The sequence below is a fragment of the Erinaceus europaeus genome, chromosome 2, assembly GCF_950295315.1.
Source record: "Erinaceus europaeus chromosome 2, mEriEur2.1, whole genome shotgun sequence".
Lineage (NCBI taxonomy): Eukaryota > Metazoa > Chordata > Mammalia > Eulipotyphla > Erinaceidae > Erinaceus > Erinaceus europaeus.
This window is the reverse complement of record NC_080163.1, coordinates 178,065,012-178,082,662: the sequence shown is the minus strand read 5'-3', so window position 1 is coordinate 178,082,662 and position 17,651 is coordinate 178,065,012.

Sequence of the window (17,651 nt, the reverse complement as noted above, 5' to 3'; positions counted from 1 at the left end):
TCAGTAAATGCTGGATGTATTTAGATGGCTTCTTATTGGGTGCATAGATGTTAATAATTGTTAAGTCCTCTTGATTGACTGATCCTCTGAGCATTAAGTAGTGTCCATCCCTATCTTTTTAAATTTTATTTATTTTAAAGTCTATCATGTCAGATATAAGAATAGCTGTTCCTGCCCATTTTTGTGGACCATTGGCTTGTATGATAATTTTCCATCCTTTCATGTTGAGTCTGTGTTTGTCTTGTTGAGTTAGGTGGGTTTCCTGTAGACAGCATATTGTTGGGTTGTGTTTTCTGATCTATCTTCCTATTCTGTGCCTTTTAATAGGTGAATTCAGGCCATTGACATTAATTGATATCAAAGATTGAAGAAATTTTAATGCCATTATTGTAGAGTTTTAGAGTGTTCTGATAGATGGCATATTTATGATGGTCTGACTGTTTACAGGACACCTTTCAGAACTTCTTTCAGGGCAGGCTTGGTGATAATTGATTCTTTCAACTGTTGCTTCTCTGAGAAGGTTTTTATGCCTCCATCTAGTCTGAATGACAGTCTAGCAGGATACAGTATTCCTGGTGGAAAGCCTTTCTCATTGAGCACTCGATAGATATCTTGCCATTCTCTTCTGTGTTTGTGTGGAGTGTTTGTGTGGAGAAGTCTGCTGCTAATCTTATGGGTTTTCCTCTATAGGTGACTCTTTGTTTTTCTCTTGCAGCCTTCAAGATCCTTTCTTTATCCTTATTGCTTTCCATTCTAAGTAGGATGTGTCTTGGTGTCCTTCAGTCCTAAATTCTGTTTGGGACCTTCTGGGCTTCTTGAACCTTTATGTCTTTGATGTTGTCTAGACTAGAGATGTTCTCAGCTATTATGGCCTGAAGAATGCTTTCTTCCCCTCCCTCTTTCTTCCTCTGGTAAGCCAATAATGCATATATTATTTCTTTTGAAGTCATTCCATAGGTCTCCGTTGTTGTTTTCAGTATCTCTTAATCTCTTTTTGAGATCTCTTACTTCTTGCTTAGTTGTCTCTAATTCATCCTAGATCTTGCTAATTCTGTCTTCAGCCTCATTTATTCTATTCTCTCTCCCCTCTACTGTTTTCTGGAGTTATCTATTTTGTTACCCTGTTCTGATACTGTTTATTTTGTTCAGCTAGTTATGTTATTAGCTCAGCTATTTCAGCTTTCAGCTCTCTAATAACCTTGAGATAATTAGTATTTTTTTCCAGAGTCTCATTCATTGTTTCTGCATTTCTGATGACGATTCTTTCAAACTCTTTACTCACTCCTGTGATATTTCCTTAACTAGTGTTTGAATGTTGACCTCATTATATTTTGTGCTTCAGCCTTTGTGGATTCTTTTAGCTGGACTCGTCCTGGTTCATTTCTCCAATATTTCTTCTTGTTGGCTTAACCATTTTATTTAGTATGTTACGAGTTCCCTGACGCCCCCACTGCTCCAGATTCTGAGGGCAGTAGCAATGCAGACTCACAGTTGCATTTAGTTAGTCTTAGGGGAGTCCTCTCCTCCCTTCATCAGTCTTTTTGTTGGTGAAACAGACTGCAGGTGGTGTCTCAACTGGTAAATAGCCGGACTGTTGCCAGCCACTGAATCTCTCCCTAGGCTCCTCTCTGTCCACGAGCCACACGTGTTTGCGCTCACTGGTGATTTGGTGGGTTCCTTAAGTTGTTCTAGTCCTGTCTTGTTGCAGTCCCAGGTGGTCTCCTTTGGTATTCCTAGTTGACCCAGGAGAGGAGAGGGGAGGAGAGGAGAGGAGAGGAGAGGAGAGGAGAGGAGAGGAGAGAAGAGGAGAGAAACACAGCTGCTGCTGCTCCATAGCCCCACCTCCAGAACAATCCATTTTTTGTTTTTTGTTTTTCTATTTTCTCCCTGAGCCTGACATCTGACATGCAGGTAGATCCAAGTTATTGTTTGGGGAGATGATTTTATGACTGGAAATAGGACCAGAAAGATTATCAGGGAAGACAGTAGCTCCCAAATATGGGAAAGGTGTATAAATATTGTTGACTGTAAACCCCACTGATTTGATCTGATCTGAGGCCCATATTCAGCTTAGGAGCCTCTGTAACCTCTGCATCCCTGTAGATATGAGCTCACATTCTCTGGTCATGTGTAGGAACATTCCACGCTGCCCCAATTTCAGATCCCATCTTCCTCAGGTGTAGCATAAAGTATGTTGTCCATCCTCTCTTCAGAAGATGAAACATTCTCTATCGTTGTTGATCCAAACTGAGGGCAAGGTCCTATGGGGGTCCACAAAGGGGTCTACTTTGTTGTTCCTGATAGAAATGACTGGTTACAATGGAGAGAAGTATTTATTCAAGGACTAGGCCCATCATGTCTGTTTGGGAATCTCAGGATACCCCGACTAGGGCTCCAGCTGATGGGGTGACCTGATAGTGACCAAAGAGTCATTGTTAAAGTATGCCAGTCTCTTGCCCTTATTCAGCTTTACTGACACCACTTTTAAGAAGACCAGGAAGCCACTGGCGGTAAGTTAATTCCATCTGAACCCTCCTACCACAGAACATAGTGATTAATCCTTGCCATACTCTGCACTTCCTGTAACCATACATTTTCTTTCCTGCTGTGGAAGCTTCAGCAATATAGCTATTTAAGGGTTGGAATTCAAGTGACATTACTTTAGGCTGTGTGTGTGTGTGTGTGTGTGTGTGTGTGTGTGTGTGTGTGTGTGTGTGTATTTTAGCAGAGGATGTAGAGAATGGGCTTTTGATCACCAGATTAATCCAGAAACAGTTTGCTGTGTAGAGCACCAGGATGATTCTGTTTCAAGGCCTTGTGAAGTGAAAGCTTAAGGACAACACCTTCTGTGGTTGAAGTGTCAACCTTTATACTACACCAGTGTCCCCCACTTGCTGGCTCTAAATCTTTCCAAATACTGAAATATCAAATACATGTATATGGAAGTTTTAATAACTAGACTATATAAAGAGCTCCTACAACCCAATAGCAAGAATACAAGTAACTTATTTTAAAAGTGAACAAGGGGTTTGAATAGAAATCTCTTCAGAGACAATAGGCAAATGCCAAATAAGAACATGAAATATCAATATCTTGAGATCATAACCACACTGAAATACCACTTCATGTGCACTGGATAGCTATTATTTTAAAAAAGGAGAAGGTTGGAGAAGACATGGAGACATTGAGACCTGTACTATGTTAGTGATAATTTACAATGGTGCAGCCACTGTAGGAGAGAGAAGCCCTTTTAAAAATTAAAGATTGAGTTACCATACAACCTAGCAATTCTACTTTTAGGCACATACTGAAAAAAAAAGAAAGAAAGCAGTAGCTCAAATGAGTATTTGTATGCCAATGTTCTCTGAAGCATTTTTCACAATAGGCCAAAAGTTGGAAGTAACTCAAGTGTCCATCAACAGATGAATGGATAAACAAAATGTGTTCTATACATACAATGGGATATCATTCAGCCATAAAGAGAAGTGCAGTTCTGCATAGGAGGGGAAAATACACATTGAATCATTAATAAACTGTGGTTTATTTAGCAGATCCAAGGACTCATGGAGGAAGGTGGGTGAAGGTTGAAAAGTACCCATTGTCCTATGGTGGAAAAAGAGAACCAATTTGGTGGTGTGTGAGGTGTGTTGACACCTACCTTGGGGAGATGCAAAACTATACCCCTGTGACAACAGCAGACTGGTAAAAACATTTCTATAATAAGAACAAAAACTATAATAATAATGCAGTTTTAATACATGGTACAACAGGGTTGGACTATGTAAACATGCTGAATAAAATAAGCCACCCACAAAAGAACAAATGCTGTATAATTCTGTTTAAATTAAGTATCTGGAATAGGCAAATTCATAGAGACAGAAATTAGAGGTAGTTATGGAGAGAGGGATAGAGAATTAAAGTTTAATGGATACAGACTTCCTGTTTGAGGTGATGGAAAGGTTTTGGAAACAGGGAGTAGTGATGGTTATACTTCATACAAATGTAATGAATACGACTGAATTGCACACTCAAAATAGTAAAAATACTGGTTCAGCAGCAGAATGTAGATTTTGCATGCATGTGGTCCTGGGCTTGAAATTCCACTCCTGGTATCATACCAAAGTGTTGCTGTTTTCTTTAACATTAGATAAATCCTTAAAAATAGCTACTCCAGTTCCACCTGGAGGGGATGCTTCACAAGTGGTGAAGCAGGTCTGCATGTATCTATCTTTCTCCCTATCAATCTCCAACACCCTCTAATTTTCTGTTTTATAAATAAAATAGAAAAAATGGCCACCAGGAGCAGTGGATTCATAGTGCCAGCACTGAGTTCCAACAATATCCCAGGTGGCAATTAAAAAATAGGCTACAATAATATATTGTGTGCCAATCATTTTTATGACAATTGAAACATTATAAGTAGTAGCAAGGGAAATTTGCTGATAGCTATGAGTAAATCGGGTTGTTATTCCATACCTAGGGAGGCCCAAGTCTGAGTTCACTGGGGTATTTCTTGGTGAGTATGTGTCCAGCAGTAAAGGTAACTGGGGGTCTGGGGAGACAGCATTATTGTTCTGCAAGAAGATTTTCATGACTGAAGCTCCAAAAGTCCCAGGTTAAATTAATCCCTTTACTATTTCTTTTTTTTTTAATTAGTGACTTATCAGTTTAAAATCCTTTGGGAAAAAATTATCTGGTATTTCTTATAGGTCTGGTATAATGGTAGTAAAATCCTTTAACTACTGCTTACCTGAAAAACTCTTCATGGCTCCTTTAAGTCTGATTGATAACCTAACTGGATTGAGTATTCTTAGGTGAAGGTCTCCAGCACCACCATGAATCAGAGCTGAACAGTGCTCTGGGGTCTCCTTCTCTCTCATTAAAGTAAGTGCAAGGACGAAAGTCTATCAAACATGTCTTGGGATGTGCATCTTCTTGGCCTCAATTCCAACTCTGACTCTGTTAAATGGTTTTTCTGCTGACCTCTGCCTACCTGTTCCTGTCCTGACAGCTTCTAATCTCAAGCATATTTTTAGTTTATCACCCTAGAGTTTCCCTAATGCTGTGACAGATGGCAGAAAGTGCCCATTAAGCTGCATGCTACATATGACTCTGAAAGTGGAGGAGACTGATATTTCCTGGGAACTCTCGGTCAGTGGAAGACAGGTAGAAAATTCCAAGAACTTCTAGTCTTCTAGCTCTGACCAAGATGGGTCAGAGAAGTTGAGTTCATTGTTCTTAGTAGCTGCATAGTATTCCATTGTGTATATATACCACAGCTTTCTCGGCCACTCATCTGTTGTTGGGCACCTGGGTTGCTTCTAGGTTTTAGCTATTATGAATTGTGCTGCTATGAACATAGGAGTACACATATCTTTTTGGTTGGGTGTTATGGAGTCCTTGGGGTATATCCCCAGGAGAGGAATTACTGTGTCATAGGGAAGGTCCATGTCTAGCCTTGTGAGAGTTCTCCAGACAGCTCACCACAGAGGCTGGACAAATTTACATTCCCACCAGCAGTGCAAAAGGGTTCCTCTGTCCCCACAGCCTCTCCAGCATTTGTTGCTGCTGTCCTTTTTGATGGATGCCATTCTCACAGGGGTGAGGTGGTATCTCAGTGTTGTCTTAATTTGCATTTCTCTGACAATCAGCGACCTGGAGCAGTTTTTCATATGTTTGTTAGCCTTTTGGATCTCCTCTGGAGTGAATGTTCTGTTCATATACTCTGCCCATTTTTGGATGGTGTCATTTGCTTTTTTGGTGCTAAGTTTGCTGAGATCTTTGTATATTTTGGTGATTAGTCTCTTGTCTGATGTATGGCATGTAAAGATCTCCCATTCTGTGAGGGTCTCTTTGTTTGTGTGATAGTTTCTTTGACTGTGCAGAAGCTTTTCAATTTGATATAGTCCCATTTGTTTGTTTCTGCTTTAGTCTTTTTTGCAGTGGGTTTGTTTCATCAAAGATGTCCTTGAGGTTTAGGTGGGAAAGTGTTTTACAAATGTTTTCCTCTAAGTACTTGATTGTTTCTGGTCTAACATCCAGGTCTTTAATCCATTTGGAGTTGATTTTTGTTTCTGGTGAGATATAGTGGTTCAGTTTCATTCTTCTGCATGTTGCAACCCAGTTTTCCCAGCACCATTTACTGAAGAGGGCCTCCTTCTTCCATTTAATACTTGGGCCCCCTTATCAAAGATTAGATGTCCATAGGTGTGTGGGTTTAGTTCTGGGCTTTCAATTCTGTTCCACTGGTCTGTGTGCCTATTTTTGTTCCAGTACCATGCTGTTTTGATTATGATGGTTTTATAATAAAGTTTGAGGTCTGGGAGTGTGATGCCTCCATTTCTGTTTCTTTTCCTCAAGATGGTTTTGGCAATTCTAGGCGTTTTCTGGTTCCAGATAAATGATTGTAGTTTTTGTTCTATTCTCTTAAAGAAGTTTGGTGGAACTTTGATGGGTATCGCATTAAATTTGTATATTGCTCTGGGGAGAATATTCATTTTGGTGATATTTATTCTTCCAATCCATAAGCATGGGATGTCCTTCCATTTCTTGGTATAAGTTTCTATTTCCTTGAATAGTGACTCATAGTTTTCAGTATACAAGTCTTTCACCTCTTTGGTCAGCTTTACTCCTAGGTATTTTATTGATTTTGCTGCAACAGTGAATGGGAGTGATTTCTGGATGTCTTCTTCTTCAGATTTAGTGTTTTCATAAAGAAATGCCATTCATTTTTGTACATTGATTTTATAGCCTGACACCTTGCTATATTGCCTAATAACTTCCAGTAGTTTTCTGCTGGATTCTTTAGGTTTTTCTATGTATACTATCATATCATCTGCAAATAGTGAGAGCTTAACTTCTTCCCTTCCAATCTGTATTCATTTGATTTCTTTCTCTTGCCTGATTGCTATGGAAAGAACTTCCAACACTGTGTTGAAGAGTAATGGTGACAGTGGACAGCCCTGTCTAGTCCCCGATCTGAGGGGGAATGCTTTCAGCTTCTGTCCATTGAGTATGATGTTGGCTGTAGGTTTGCTATATATGGATTCCACTATCTTGAGGAATTTCCCATCTATTCCCATTTTTTGTAGGGTTTTGAGCATGAATGGGTGTTGGATTTTGTCAAAGGTTTTCTCTGCATCTCTTGAGATAATCATGTGGTTTTTGGCTTTGCTTTTATTGATGTGGTGAATGACATTAATTGACTTACGTATGTTGAACCAACCTTGCATTCCTGGGATAAATCCCACTTGGTTGTGATGAACAATCTTTTTGATATGCTGTTGTATCCGGTTGGCCAAGATCTTGTTTAATATTTTGGCATCTATGTTCATCAGAGATATTTGTCTGTAGTTTTCCTTTTTTGTTGTGTCCCTATCAGGGTGATGTTGGCTTCACAGAAGGTGGAAGGGAGTGCTCCTGTTTCTTCGATCTTATGGAAAAGCTTTAGAAGTATGGGTACTGTTTCCTGAAGGTTTTGTAGAATTTGTTTGTCAAGCCATCTGGTCCAGGACTTTTGTTGTTGGGGAGATTCTTAATAACGGTTTTGATTTCTTTGTCTGTGATTGGTGCATTTAGGTTTTGTAGTTCTTCTTGGTTCAGTTTTGGAAGGGCATATGCTTCTAGGAATTCTTCCATTTCTTCCAGATTTTCTAGCTCAGTGGCGTATAGTTCTTCATAGAAGTTTCGCATGATTTTCTGGATTTCTGTGGTGTCAGTTGTGATATCTCCTCCATCGTTTACAATTCTATTAATTTGAGTCTTCTCCCTTTTTTGTTTAGTGAGTCTGGCTAGGGGTTTGTTAATTTTGTTTAATCTTTCAAATAACCAACATTTGGCTTCATTGATCTTCTATATGGTTCTCTTATTTTCGATGTTGTTTATTTCTGCTCTAATTATAGTGATTTCTGTCCTTCTGATTGATTTAGGGTTCCTTCATTCCTCTTCTTCTAAGTCCTTGAGGTGTGCAGTAAGGTCGTTTATTTGAGCTTTTTCTTGTTGTTTAATATGTGATTGTATGGCTGAGTTTCTCTCTCAATACTGCTTTAGCTGTGTCCCAAATGTTTTGATAGGTTGTGTCTTCATTTTCATTTGTTTCCAGGAACATTTGAATTTCTTGCTTGAGTGACTCTCTGACCCAGTGGTTGTTAAGGAGTATATTGTTTAGTCTCCAAATTCTGTGTCTTTTAATAATTTTCTGTTTGTTGTTAAATGTTAGTTTTACTCCACTGTGGTCTGAGAAGATACTTGGGATGATTTCAATGCTCTTGAATTTATTGATGCTGTGTTTGTGGCCTAACATGTGGTCTATCCTTGAGTATGTGTTGTGTGGATTTGAGAAGAATGTGTATTCCAGTTTTGGGGGGTGAAGGGATCTGAAGATGTCCAGGAGGTCTAGTCTGACCATCTCTTCATTTAATTCTCTTGTTTCTTTGTTGATTCTGTGTTTTGTTAATCTGTCTAAGTATGAGAGTGGGATGTTAAAATTTCCCACTATTATTGTATTACTATTGATGTATTTTTGAAGTTCTTTCAGTAGGTGCTTGATGTATTTAGATGGTCCCTCATTGGGTGCATAGATGTTAATAATTGTTAAGTCTTCTTGGCTGATTGATCCTCTAATCATTTTGTAATGTCCTTGCCTATCTTTTATTACTTTATTTAGTTTAAAATCTATTGTGTCAGAGATGAGAATGGCTGTTCCAGTTTCTTTTTTTTTTTTTTTTTTGTTCCATTAGCCTGTATGATAGTTTTCCATCCTTTCACTTTACATCTGTCTTTATCTTGTTGTGTCAGATGGGATTCTTGTAAGCAGCATATGGTTGGGTTATGTTTTCTAATCCATCCTCCCACTCTGTGCCTTTTGATGGGTGAGTTTAAGCCATTGACATTTATTGATATTATGGATTTAATGTGTTGTAGTGCCATTGTTCAATGAATTTTTATTTGCTCTGATGTATGGCAAGTATTATAGTGAATTTCTTGTTTATAAGAGGTCTTTTAGAACCTCTTTCAGGGCCAGTTTAGTGATGGTTGCTTCCTTTAACTGTTGTTTATCTAAGAAGGTTTTGATCCCTCCATCTAGTTTGAATGAAAGTCTAGCAGGATATATTATCCTTGGTTGAAACCCTTTTTCATTTAGGGCTCGATATATATCTTGCCATTCTCTTCTGGCTTTTAGAGTTTGAGTGGAGAAGTCTGCTGATAGTCTTATGGGTTTTCCCCTGTATGTGACTTTTTGTTTTTCTCTTGCAGCCTCTAGGATCCTTTCTTTATCCTTAATTCTTCTCATTGTGACTATGATGTGTCTTGTTGTCTTCAGGTCTAGGTTGATTCTGTTTGGAACTCTCTGGGGCTCTTGAATCTTAATGTCCTTTCTGTTATTCAGGTCTGGGAAGTTTTCTTCTATAATTTCCTCTAGAATGTTTCCTTCCCCTTCCTCTTTTTCTTCCTCAGGAAGGCCAATTATACAAATGTTACTTATTTTGAGATCATCCCATATGTCTCTGTTGTTGTTTTCAGTGTCTCTCAATCTCTTTTTGAGCTCTTTCACCTCTTTCTTAGTTTTCTCTAACTCATTCTCTGTCTGAATAATTCTGTTTTCTGCTTCTGTTAGTCTGCTTTCCCTTCCCTCAGATTCTTTCCTCAGTTCAGCTATTTCAGCTTTCAGTTCTCTAATTGCCTCAAGATAATCAGTATTTTCCTTGGGGGTCTCAACTGTTGTTTCCCTAATACTGCCATTCCATTCCTCCAAAGTTGTTTTCATTTCTGTGATTAATAAGTTTATTATTGCTTTCATACTTTTCTTATCTATGGTTACTTCTGGCTGATTTGTAGTTTCTTCTGGGCTCTTGTCTTCATTCATTGTAGTAGCAGTTTTATTTGCTCTTGATCTACCCATTTTTTTTTATTAATGTGTTTCTTATTTTTATGTTCTGTTGTTCCTCAGTTGTTGTGTTTTGAGTATAAGCAACACTGTTCTAAATACCTTTATGACAAATGCAATCACCAACCTCAGAAATTACAATAGCAACTGAAGCAAGGATTGAAGCAGTTTAACCACTATCAGTTAGCCAAACAATGTCTCCAGTCCGTGAAAAAATAGCAACCAAATCCAAGTGAAGAAAAAAGAGAAAGGAAAAAAGGGATAGCAAGAATAGACAATTATGCAAATCTACTATCCACTGTATATTCTAGGGGTAGCAAGAGGAGAAAGGGACATAGAGCAGAGATACACACATAGAGAGTCCACTCTGAGTCAGATTTCTTCCCCAAAATAATTCACAAACGAGTATCAGTGAATAACTTCTAGTCTTCATCATCAACATCATTGTTGTCATCACTGTCTTCTCCTTCTTCTGCTCCTTCTTTTCCTTCTCCTCCTCCTTCTTACCTTTGTAAATAACATATTCATATATATTTAAATAATCATTTTGTTTTTCAGGTAACTTTAGTTTACAAGACTAAAAGTGTTTCAGAAGAACAATTCTCCACCTCTTCAAAATTTGTCCAGCAGCAAAGCAGCACTATCCCTCCACTAAAATCCACTGGGCCTCTGCTACCCTTGCAACCTTCCCACCACCCCATCTCTATAACTTTAGTTCTACAGTCTGTGACCAAAGCCTTTTTTTCATGTACCTTGTTTGTTCCCTTCTTATTTTTTATGTTTTCTTTATAAGAGAGAGTATCACATAGTACCCTTTTATGTAAGTCCCTTTACTATTTCTTTTTTTTTTTAATTAGTGACTTACTATCACTTTAAAATCCTTTGGAAAAAATCCTTTGATATTTCTTATAGGTCTGGCTTAATGGTAGTAAAATCTTTTAACTATTGCTTATCTGAAAAGCTCTTCATGGCTTCTTTAAATCTGGTTGATAACCTAACTGGATTGAGTATTCTTAGGTGAAGGTCTTTTAAATTCAGATTTTGAATATATCCTGCTAGTCCTCCTTGCCTTTAGAATGTCTGTTGAGAAATCAGCTGATAGTCTTATGGGAGTTACCATAGAGAGCTTTTCTATATAGTCCCAGAAGTGCCCACCAGATAGAGCTGTGGTTGTCTACAGCAGTGGCCAACAAATCTTGGTAATGTATCCTTATATTGTCTTTTCCTCCTTCTCTGTGTCATTTTCTTTGGTTCATCATCCTTATTTTTGGGATGGCATCCCAAATAAGCTACCTTTTCCAAAGTTGTTGTTTTCAGATTTCATTTTTGGGAAACACCATATTAAGACAGAATCATCAAATCCAGTTGCTCCTGGAAATGAGTTAAAATAGGTGAGTGAGGCTGGGAGTATGAATCGACCTGTGAATGTTCACGTTCAGCAGGGAAGCAATTATAGAAGCCAGACCTTCCACATTTGCATCCCACAATGACCTTGGGTACATACTCCCAGAGGGATAAAGAATAGGACGGCTATCAGGGGAGGGGAGGGAATATGGAGTTCTGGTCATGGGAATTGTGTGGAGTTGTACCCCTCTTATTCTATGGTTTTGTCAGTGTTTCTTTTTTATAAATTAAAAAAAATAAGTAAGTGAAATGCAACTATTGCTACCATGCCATGTTTCATTTCGTACTGTATCCAGAGACTCCAAGTCTGAGATGTCAACCCTCCAGCTCCAATAATCTGGTGAGACCTTTCCCAACACATGGGACTACCTAGTTCCAATCAAATAGCACATTTCCAGGGTCTGGCGGTAACACAACGGGTTAAGCGCACGTGGTGTGAAGTGCAAGGACCTGCATAAGGATCCCGGTTCTAGCCCCCAGGGAGTCGCTTCACAGGTGGTGAAGCAGGTCTGCAGGTGTCTATCTTTCTCTCCTGCTCTCTGTCTTCCCCTCCCCTCTCCATTTCTCTCTATTCTAGCCAACAACGACAACATCAACAACAACAACAGTAATAACTACAACAACAATAAGACAATAAGGGCAACAAAAGGGAAAATAAATAATAATAAAAAGCAAATAAAAAAAACAAACAAATAGCACACTTCCTAAAAAAGTTACCGAGACTAGATATAGACCAGGGCCTAAGGGACAGGGTACATGTGCACATGTATACATAAATTAGGGGAGAAATGTATAACTTTAATTTTTTATTATTTATCTTCCCTTTTGTTGCCCTTGTTGTTTTGTTGTTGTAGTTATTATTGTTGTTATTGATGTCACTGTTGGATAGGACAGAGAGAAATGGAAAGGGAGGGGTAGACAGAGAGGGGGAGAGAAAGATAGACACCTGCAGACCTGCTTCACCACCTGTGAAGCATCTCCCCTGCAGGTGGGGAGCTGGGGGCTCAAACCGGGATCCTATGCCAGTCCTTGGGCTTTGTGCCACATGCTTAACCCGCTGTGCTACTGCCCGACCCCGGAAATGTATACTTTAAAGTAAAAGTGCTCAGTCAGTAGACTTAGACTCAATAAGTGCAGCAAGCAAGTAGAAAGACATCATATATAGATATAGATATAGATATATAGATATATAGATATCATAAAGTACTTGAATATTTACTATGTGGGCCTAGATACCTTCCTTTCCTATTCCCCTATTTCACTTTCCTCAATCACTTTAGACGTAACCTAAAGTAAGGACTACAAAAGCTAGATTCTTCTTCTTCTAGCATTTGCCCTTCTTCCGTAGCCAGTCAACAGGTCAGGTTGAAAGCTTTCAGGAGCTGCTTGTTGCTGGCTTTGAAAGTGACTGGGATCCATGTGGATTCAGTTGGCTAGGAAGGATTGTCAGTTTCCCCAATGAATGGGTACTCACGGGATGCACCACGAGAAGGTCGATCCAATGCATCCCAAAAAGCTAGATAAGGGCAAGAGACTGGCACACATTAATGATGGCCCATTCAATTACTACCAGGCCACCTCCTCATCTGGGGCTCTGGTCAGGGAATCCTGGGATTCCCACATAGATATGATGGGCCTAGACCTCTAATACATCCCTCTCTCCACCATCACTGGTCACTTCCATCAGAAACATCATCTTAAGCCCTCTTGTGGGCCTCTACAGGAACTTGCCCTCAATGTAGAACAGCAATGGTAAGGACTGCCCCTCTCTCTGAAATGAGGCTGGATCAACCTTCTATGCTACTCAAGGATGGCTGGTCCTGATATGAGTGTAGCCTATAATATTGCTAGCTGTGACCATGGACTGTGATATCAGACAGGGATCCAGAGGTTACACAGCCTCTTGTGCTACATATGAATAGATAAGGGCCCTACGTCAGACTGATGGGGTTTATAGTTAGTGATATTTATATACTGTCCTCATGTTTGGGAGCTACTCTCTGCCCTAATCCAAATTTCTAGTCCTATTCTTGACTCTACACCATCTTCCCAGACAATACTTTTAGTCCACCTGCATGTTAGCTATTGGGTTTAGGCAAAAATCAGTAAAGTCACGGGCCCCTTGGAATATACTTAAAATAGACTTCCTAGCTTCTTTCCATACAAAGACCTTAGTTTCATCTTCTCTATTCTTACCTTTAGTTTCCTGTTTTTAAATAATTTGTTCTCCTTTATATCTTACTATCATTCAGCCACCAAGTTCTAGACACTACCATGATGCCATTCTGGTGTCCCTGGCTGACAGCCTCACCAATGTGTCTTGGAAGACCACCTCTCTAGAGTCCTATCCCACCAGAGAAAGATAGAAACAGACCAGCTGTATGGGTCTACCTGCCAATATCCATGTTCAATGGAGAAGCAATTACAGAAGCCAGACCTTCCACCTTCTGGACCCCGTAAAGAATTTTTGGTCCATACTCCCAGAGGGATAAAGAATAGAAAGCCTTTCAGTGGAGGAGACAGGATACAAAACTCTAGTTGTATCTAGAATTGTACCCCTCTAATCCTACAATCATGTTAATCTTTAATAACTCACTAATAAAATTAAAAAAGAAAATAGATCAGTAAAATTTCTGTGTAAAGCTAAAAAAAAAAAGAAAATAACACAAAATTCATTATAATTGTTGGTGTTAATTATATAGATCTGGGTTCTGTTACCCCACCTATGTGGGCTTGAAGTTCCATATAATCACATAAGTGTATCAGAATTGGCATATGTAGAATAACTTAATCATTAGCAGAGACTGTGAAGAAATAAATCATTTTTAAGGAACAGTTCTCCAAAATGAATCCTCAGTTTATTAAATTCAAATGCTGTTGCATTTTGCCCTCACTCCAGCAGTGGTTCTTGTATTTCCTGATCTTTCACACCCCCTAGTGGCATCCTTAATTCATGTCCTGAATTTAGCAGTGAAGCCAGAAATTTTGTAAGTGGAAATTTGTTAGGGAAGATCTACTCACTGCTTTTTGTTTCTCTAAGAATTCATCAGTTGCATGACTATTTGGAAGATAAACCTCTGTAACCTCTATATTTAGAATAAAGTTCAGTGTTGTATGCTTTGCTCCTCCAGTAAATAATGATTGCGTATCTATCCATGAGGTCTGTGGAAGATACTTACAAGATCATGAGGGTTTGACTGAACATGTACCATCTTTTCATAGATGAACAGTGAATGAGGGTGTTAAACCAGTGTCCAGATATATTGTACACAAGAGACAGATGCTGCAGTTTGCCTCAATCCTATACCTGTTTTCATCACTCTATCTGACTCAGAAACAGAGAAGGGAGCATATGCTCTTTTTATAGTATGACCTACAAGCAATTTCAGTGCATCTGTGCAGGGTGATATGAACTGTCCTGCAGCCTTCTAAAATGAAAGGACATCTCTGCTTTCTTTGGGGCTTAGCAGCTTTAAGTTGGGTTGGGTTAGAACTTTTAGCACTCTCCAGTGGGGCTTATTCTCATACTCTTGGGGTAATTCATATGCATAGAAAGACATCATCATTTTTGGAGCTGTTCTGAGGGAAGTATTAAGGGCGAGCATTTGATTTTTAGTGATGGGGAGAAAAAAAAAAGGTGTGAAACTAGCTCCAGACTCTGCAGAGGATGAAAGAAGATGTTATATTTTTATTTGAGACATTGCAAATCCCTCTAAAATGCTCTCTGAATTTCTCCCTCGGGCCACCTGTCCATAAAAATGGCTGGAATCCACTAATTTGTGACACTCCCTCTGGTAAACAGTCTTTTGAGAACAATCCCAGAAAGCCTTTCAGTCAGTGCAAGGACAACAAATTGTTCTACAAAGTGATAGCACAGAACATACCAACAAATCTTGGAACAAAATTACTTGATATTTGTTTGTTTTCTCAAAATATTTTCTTTGTTTTCATCAGCAGTCTGTGGGCATGTACATATGTGTATCTATGTATAGCAGGAATGAAAAGTTGCTATTTAATAAAAAAAAATCCAAAAATGAACTAGGATGCATGTGTTTTCTGGGGGGTATTACATTAATAAAATAGAGTGAACTTTTTCATCCTCTGATTTCCTCTATTTAGAAACCAAGCAATCACCAAGCCTAAAAATCTGACCATCCTACAGGTAAAGTGTTATAATTGAGGTCTCTGCATACTCACTTTCTGAGACCTGGCATAAATGAGTAGGCTACTGACACTGAGCATGGGAAATGGAGTCCAGAAAGAATGTGAGAGGAAGTTGAAGTCTGGCTCGTTGAGAAGATAGTAGCAAGATGTCCATTAAAATGTGGGGAGTCTGACTAGGCCCCACAAAGTTTTCAGAAGCAGGTTAGCTCAGTGTTCCCTCAAGGCCTTTTGCTTGGTTACATCTTTCTTTTTCTTTCTATGTCTTTTTTCCTTCCTTTCTTTCTTCCTTTTTTCTTTTCTTTCTTTCCTTCTTTCTTTCTTTCCTTCAATCTTTCTTCCTGTTCTTATTTATTTATTAACACAAGACAGAGCAGGGGAGAAGCAACCAGAGCAGCATTCTGGCACATGGAACGCTGGGGGATGAACTTGAGAATTCATTCTTTTAAGTTCATCACCCTACTCACTTTGCCACCTCCCAGGCCCACATATAACCCAGTCTACCTCTGCAAGATCATTAGTGGACCACAGTCTGTGGCGCACAATAACCTTTATGCTTTGGAGATGTTCCTGGGAAGACCCAACCTTTCTAATTGGACCAGGTAGGCAGAGCTGAGGATTACTGATGTGGGGGCTGAGAAGGGAAGCTAAAAAAGGAGTGAGGAAGAGTCAGACTTCTGGATCACCTGCCTAAAAAGAGAGACAGAGAGGGCTTGAGTGGTATATCTGATTAAGTGCACATGTTACCATGTGCAAGGATCGAGGTTCAAGTCCCTGATTTCCACCTGCAGGGAGAAGGCTTCAAGAGCAGTACTGCAGGTATCCATCTCTCTCTCTTCCTTTATATCCTCCTTGCATCTCAATTTCTCTGTCATATCAAATTAAAAATAAATAAAATCTACTTTAAAAAAGAAGAGATAGAGTTTTCTCTTACTATCTTTCTTTCTAAAGAAACTACAACATCAAAGCTTCCTTCAGTGTGGTGGAGACAGGGCTCAAACTTGGGTCAGGTACATGGCAAAGCAGCACACTATCCAAGTAAGCTATTTTGCCTACCTGTTCTCACCATTCCTCCCTTCCTTCCTTCCTTTTTTCCTTCCTTCCTTTCTTTCTTCCTCTTTTTTTTCTTTTCTTTCACTAAAGCACTGTGCAGATCTAACTTATATGATGGGGTAGGGGATTGAACTTGGAACCTCAGAGTCTCAAGGCATAAAAGCCTCTTACAGAACCACTATTCTGTCTTCCTTGCCTCTTCTTACCATCTTTTCTCAGCCAATCTTTAGGCCTCTGTGCCAGCACTCCATTGTAATTAGGTTGATAGCTGGAGTCACTTTTATTTATTAATGTTAAGGGTGACTTCCATTAACCCTAAAAGACTTGAGGACATCAATGCAGCCAATAACTATTAAATAATTATTATTAATGGCAGTCATTAGTGAATACCAATTATGTACTAGTCATTCTTTCAGCATGAGAGATAAAGAGGGTAAATAAGACATAACAAGTTTCTCTCCTTGTGGATCTCACATTCTGGGAGGGAGAGCATTATACAAATGGGGGGGTGACGCTTTGATAATATCTAAAGTCCATCTTACTGGGGCTATTTATTTATAGAAAGGTTTAACTTGTAGTCATCTTATTGCAATGCCTGAATCATTTCAAATTTCCAGTTCGGAGTGGATCATGGTGTGAAGTCACCTAATCATGGTACTCACAGCTTAGAATTTCCCCTTAATTAACAGCATTGTCCACAATCTCTCAGTAGCACCACAGCTCTAATTGTCATGCTTTATCTACGTAAGTTGTTGGAAAAGTCATGACACTTTTTTTTGCCTAGAAAAAAATACATCATGACTTTTCCAATGTCCCAATAAAATCTCCCCTCTCTAGAATGTCAAAGACCCAAGAGAGGGCATTTTATCATTCTCTTTTTAAAATAGTTTAACTTATTATTTATATATATTTATTTAATACAGACAGAAGTCAAGAGGGAAGGAGAATATAGAGAGGGAGAGAGGCACCCACAGTACTGCTTTGCAATCTGCACTTTCTCTCTGCAGGTGGGGACAGGGGGCCTTCAACCTGGCTCCTCGTGCATTATAACATGTGTGCTCAACCAGGTGCATCACCACCTGACTCCAAAGATTTATTTATTCATTCACTTTCTTTCCTCCCTTCCTTTCTTCCCTTTTCTCTTCCT